At 40.4% G+C, this 6418-nt stretch overlaps 1 long non-coding RNA gene across 1 annotated transcript; it reads right to left on the bottom strand.

Annotated features, from left to right (window-relative positions):
- Positions 1-1062: 1062 nt before the first annotated feature.
- LOC122465567 lies at positions 1063-3167 on the bottom strand. The gene is made up of 2 exons (XR_006290497.1): positions 2578-3167; positions 1063-1591 (listed from the first exon to the last, which is right to left on the bottom strand). It is a non-coding gene; the product is annotated as an uncharacterized LOC122465567 (long non-coding RNA).
- Positions 3168-6418: the final 3251 nt, after the last annotated feature.

Here is a 6418-nt window from a genome sequence, read left to right as displayed (position 1 = left end):
AAAAGATGTTCTTGGGGAACAGCAGGCGGCTTGAGGTGTTTGTGTCACAACCATCCGGGGTGGCATGAACGAGTCATTAAAGGACTGGCTGAAACCCACCCTTACCAATGGAGGACGTGGAATGACACTGAGAACACCAGTGACTGAAGAACTGATACCTTGCCACTGGAAACTCCAGCAGCATGCGAACTCAGCATGGGTTTGCAGGAGGAACACCAATGGACAGAGGTGACAGGAGGGCAGAATGAGAGCTGGCCTTTGGAGAGACAGGGGGCTCACCTTGGACTGACAAAGAGACAGAGACGAAAAACAAGATATTTCTTTCAGCAGCATGGGTCAAGGGAGCCCTGGCTTGGTCAGCATGCACTATGTCTTCTCTGTGCTAATCTAAGTAAGCCCTGATGCATTTACAGTTGACTAAGAGTCCCTATTCTGTTTTGAAAAAGCTGCCTGGCATCACTGCAAAATACTTGCTGAGGTGTACTGATCCCTGAAACAGGGCAAAAAGTCTCTGAGCAGGAGTCTCTCTCAGTTGGACTCACTGGGCAAATCTCATGGTGTGAAACAGGACTATTGAAACCCAGAGGCTCAGTCTCACAGGTATTATGGAAGACTAGGACCCTTTAGGGGTCTGGCACAGTGAAGGGGTTCCTCCAAGGGACTGTTTAAAAGCTGGAGTGTAGCACAGATCCTATGGATCCATGACAAACACCCACCCATCTCTGCACTAGTCAATGAGCTGGTTACCTATAGAGTTGAATGGATGCTGCAGGCTCCTAGGTTTTGGTATAATGTGTACACTCCTGCACATTGGGGAACTGGGGGCGGGGGGGGGGGGGGGGGGAGAGGGACAGGTTGTGTTTATTATAATGTGTTTTAATAGCCCTCTCCTGTGGTGGGACAGCTACATACTGGCCCAAACATGGGTCTGTATCTTATTGCCAGAACAATGGAAGCAGCAGAGGGTGTTATCAGAAGGGATCATTCTGCTGTAAACATACCATTATTCTGCAATATAGACAATGCTGGGGGATCTGTAATCAATTTGCCTCAGGATTATTATACTCACTCCTCATTACCTGCTATATTTGCTTTCTTTGTACTTTAACTCCCACAGACTCCTCTCCTCCAGACAATTATCTACAGCTTTGGAAGAAAAAGCCTACCTTAATAATAATAATAAAAAAAAAAAAAAAAAAAAAAAAAAGACCAGCTCAACTCCTGCTTCCTCCAATAAAAGAATCTAAAGCTATAAAATGACTTTTTAAAAAAAAAAGGTTTTTTCTTTTTTTTTTTTTAAGACACAGCTCTGTTTCTGGCACCTAAGTTTGCTAGATATCCTCCACTCGGAAAATCCAGCAGCTGCGTATCACCTACAGGAGAAAAGACCTAGAAAAAAGAGATTTGTCCCTGTCTATAGCTATTGACACTGAATGCAAGGTATAAGTGTAACCTTCGGGTGACTTCATTGTCCTTCTCCTAGTGCCTAAAAGACCTCAACTCCCATAGAAAAGCACATGGAGACCCAGAATTCAGTGACTGAGGATCTTCAGCAAGGACTGCACAGGGTCAGCTGCCCCACCATCAAGTTCTAAAAAAACAAAAGGAATTAACTGAATTCTTAAGTACCAACTTTGTGGAATCTTATGATAAAGAAAAATCTTAATTTTTTACAACATAACATGGCTTCTTTATAAGCCACATATATTATCTTTACAGTTATACATTAATAAAGAAAACAAATTTAATCTAAACACATCAGTCCCCACAGAAACAGTGAGAAGTAATCCAGAATTCCCAAAAGCTCAGGTTGCGTTCCCCTGAGTCTCAGTTACAGTCTTAATCATGAAAATCTGTACCGTCTGCTGAGCCAAAACTACTGCAACAATACAGTCTTTTCTCTTACTTGTAGAAATCATCAGCTGGAATCCATACAGGCTCTTCCCCCTTCTCTGCTGAAATCATTTCACTAGCCTATCAGCTAATTAACCAACCACACTGTTTAAGCACACAGATTTTTTTGTAAAAACTGTTACAAAAAATATAAATTGAGAATGGCAAAATATAAATGACTTTCCCCATCATCACATTTAAACAACAGAAGAGTTGGTGAATCGTACTAGTTGAGACAATTTAACTAAAACGGTTTGGCTAAAATCAAACATTACAAGTTTTTTTTTTTTAAAGTAGTTTTCCCTTCTGTAATTAACATTGCCAGAGCTTCTCTGTTGAAGGATTAACAATATCATAACCTGTTGCAAAATGCTTCAGAGTTAGGGACAACATCCAGCTTTCTGGTGCTGTGGCTTAGCTTCTCCCAGTCCACACAGTGCACATAGCCTTTTGCAAAGCAGCTATCTGACTACTTGCCCTCATGGGGTCTTATTCCAGCAGAGTGTTGCCAAGCCTCACAAGAAAAAAAAAGTGGCACTGCCTTTCAAAACAAACCCAGCTCATTTCAGAGGGCGAGGAGTGGGAGTGTCTACACAAATTCCATTTTTTTTAGTAATTTTAATTTTGCTGCATACCAGATTGTTACAAATGTATTATTTTAATTTTTAATGTGTATGTACTTACATGATTAAAAAATGGTCATCTTCACTCTCTTCCCTCCTTCATGGTCTTGGTTGCCTCAATGTGGTACATTTCTGTGTTGAACCACTGAAGCATATCACAGTGTGGGACAAAATCCTTACAACAAATCCCCAGTCTTTGTAACCCATAGCGGACATGCAATATACTGCTCAGAGTCCAGTGACCCATCCTGTTCTGGTGCTTGGACTTCACATGTGTTCTCTCAGATGATCATCATTCCACATCAGCATTATTCAGAGGCATGGCGAGTAGGGAAAGTGCAAACAGGGCTAATTCTTTAAAGCACCCTTCACCACTACTGCCTTGAAAATTGTATACTTCCATCCAGAACTGCTCTGCATTGTCACCTGTGCTCTTACACTCCTGGAAGTTGATGGCTTAATACTGTGCATCCAAGGCCCTTAAGTCGCCTTTGAAAAGTTTCAGCATGGAGATAACCTCAATTAGTGGCTTTCTCTGAGACAGAATAACTGACAGACTGAATGCTGACAGATTAATATTTGCTGGAAGTCACGGCTGTTCTTGCTTAGCAGCTTCAAAAAGGAAGTCTCGACATCTATTTTTCAATTAGCTTCAACAGCATTGTCAAGCTTTGCATCTCCTAAAGCAAACAGTAAACAGTACACCAAAATTAACAGCACACACTGGCCAGTGCTTCTGTTGTTTCACTTTCCAAACTGACTAATCCTAAAAACGTAGACACAATTTTGTTTAAGAAGGGACTGAAATAATGCACTACAATAGAAAGCTGCTTTACTGCAGCAAGGTCTGTGCTCTCATGTATAACCAGTGAATACTAAGACTCACCAATGTCTTTGATGAGCTCAGAGAACAAGAACATTCAGGGAGCAATAACATTGTTTATTAACACTGTACATTTTGTGCAATGCAGACTTACATCTTTCTTGAAACCTGATTCAACAAGTTCCCCAAGGTGATCTATGGAACTAACCACTGAGTGGCTGCTAATGTAGCCAGGTCAGTTTTAGCTCTGCTTGGTGCATCGTGGTGGAAGGTTTTGATACTGTAAATCCAACATCTTTCAGGTGTATAGAAGAAAATGGTGTTACATTTGTTTTATGTTTGTCAGTCACTGCGCGTTCCACAAGGTCTGCATGATGTGCACAAATCTGCATGTAGCTTTATTTTTGTCACTGACTTTATCCAATCTTTTAATTCCTTTTCTTTCCCCCACTCCTTGTTACATTTTGTTCCATATTTCACCCATTTTTGGCAGCATATTGCTCTTTCATTGGCTTAGCCTCAAAACAGAAGACTAGCACAGCTTAATTGAAACATATGGGTGTGCCAAGTGGGCACGCCAGAAAGTTCAGGAATTTGGGCGTGTTTTCTTAATTGAACAGGAGTGCGGATAGAAGGATTCTGAAATTCTAATGACATACATATACATTTACACTAGTCAGTCACCGAAACCATTTTAAACCAGTGCTTACTTTGTAATGAAAGAGGTAACGGAGCCCTGGCAAGCCCTGGCACAAATTAAGCACTGGCCAGATAGCGGTGGCTGCTGACAGGGTTCCTCACTCCAAAGGTAGTGCCAACCCCAGCAGCAGCGCAGAAGTAAGGGTGCCTATTAAAAAAAAGCCCAAATAAACAACCTCCAAATAAAACAAGACCCAAAATCCGCAGCCCCATGCTTCTCAAAAAATTAAAGAGATTCTTTTTGAAAAACAAGCCCAATTCTACATTATAACCTACATATGGCACTTGCTAAGAGAAAGGGGAAGAGTCCAGACTTTCCTCTGGGGAATAGACAGTGGCGTAGCCAGGTGGAAAAAACAGGGAGCGGAGATAAAAAAAGGAGCCACCCCCTGGTACTCACCCGGCGGCACTCTGGGTCTTCAGTAGCACTTTGGCGTCAGGTCCTTCACTTGCTCCCATCTTCAGCACTGAAGCCCCCCCACCCCGCCACCGCAATGCTGCTGAAGACTGGAGCGAACATCTATCCTATTCATTGCAACTAAAATTTTGTCATTAGAATATAGCCAACTTATCTGCAACTTTTTCCTCGCCCTTTTCAAGAAGCAACCATTTCACAGTTCAACATGCCCATAGAACCTTGACACATGAAGCAGTCAATGTTTTTCCCCCCTAGCAGATGAAGGGTTTGATTAGCTGCAAACAAAGCAGAAGATGTAACAAACTCCTTTTCGGAATATGGGACTTGATCCTGCATCAGCAACGTCTATGGGACTTTGGCCATTGAGCTCAGCAGGGGCTGTATTGGGTTCATAGAAAACTCACTCTTTCATAACATGTCTGAAGAGAAAAGAAGGGAATCTTGCAGCATATTCAAAAAAAAGTTGAAAATGTAAGTAACTTTCTATAAGCAAGAAACTCAAACTCAAAAATTTCCCCAAGAACTGTTGTTAAATGCAATAAAAATTAGTCTGTGTAGGATGATAGGGGATGTGTAAGAGGATTAATTTGAAGTACAAGTAATAGGATAAAATAGAGACAAGGAAAATGTAGGTTGATCACTACCAAAAAAACCAACAAACAACAAAACCCTCAACGTCTAAGCCAAGGCTTATGAAATATTGTCTTAGATGTTTAAAATAAGAGCTTCCAAAAACTAAGATTTAGCAAAGCATTAGAAAATATACTTTAAACCTGCAGCGGCTAAGGGGTATGGCCTAGAAAACCTAACAGGTCTTTTCCACCTCTAATTGTTTTGATATGAGATATCTAATAAAATTAACTTAATATGCATCATTTCCAGAACCCCAGCTCAGTAAATGAAACTAAATAAACGAATGCATGAAGATTTCAGAAGTGTCCGTTTTATTTGGAAGCCTAAATCCCATTAATTTTCAATGGAAATTGTGCTTCTCAGTAACATAGGAACTGTTTCTAGTTGTTGGTAATTTTTTTGATTTTTTTCAGTGACTGGTCACAACGTTGTAATCCTTGAAATGTGTTTTGTCCATTCATACAGTATAACCACCTAATTTCTCAGGTACCATTTTGTGTCCATTCTTTCCAACAACATATTTACCCACTGAATTTTGTGCTGTATTTCTACCATTCAACATTTTACTTGTCTTATTTTCTCTTTTGTATGAAGAAGTACTCTGTAATAGTTGATAAGACTTTAATGAAGTGAAGAGATGCAATCAAATCCACTGAGGAAATATATTTTCTAGAAGGGCAATTACAATTATTTCAAGATGTGATGATGAAATCACTAAAGCATCCAAGAAGGAGTTTAGCTTAAGTAACAGCTTCCCTTATCCCCTTTGACTTTAATTTTTTTTTATGAGTTCCTACCACTCCCAAAAGCCACTACTTTGTTTTCTTGGTAGACAAGCAGCAGTTTAGGAACATCACGGTTCTGATGATGTGATTTCTAAACTATTTAAGCTTCACTTTTTTCTTTTTTGATCGTCCAGCCTCTGAAGAATTAATAACCATTTCAGGCACTTCTTCGGACTAAGAATTTCTCTAGTTCTCAAAACAAATGCAAACACACACACACACACACGCACCCCCCACCACATGTTTTAGTGACATGATACTTTCGGGATGCTTGGGTTGGAATCTCTAGTCCTAATGTAAAAACAACTGGACGGTGATAGTGGATAACTCTCCCTGTATGGGGTGATCTCCATTGTCTCTTGCACCAGACCCTCTCTCCACCCAGCATAACAGCATAACAGGACTAGGGGAATATGTCCAATTCTCCACTAATTAAATTTTTTTTAAATAAAATATTTATGCTGATTGCCCTATTCAAAGTCAAGCCCTGTATTGCAGAAATGAATTTTTGTGCTCTGCTTCCTTTGCAGCTCACCAAACCTTT

Source organism: Chelonia mydas, chromosome 4, assembly GCF_015237465.2.
Source record: "Chelonia mydas isolate rCheMyd1 chromosome 4, rCheMyd1.pri.v2, whole genome shotgun sequence".
Classification (NCBI taxonomy): Eukaryota; Metazoa; Chordata; order Testudines; family Cheloniidae; genus Chelonia; species Chelonia mydas.
The sequence above is the reverse complement of the archived record's forward strand: the minus strand, read 5'-3'. Positions and strand labels throughout refer to the sequence as shown.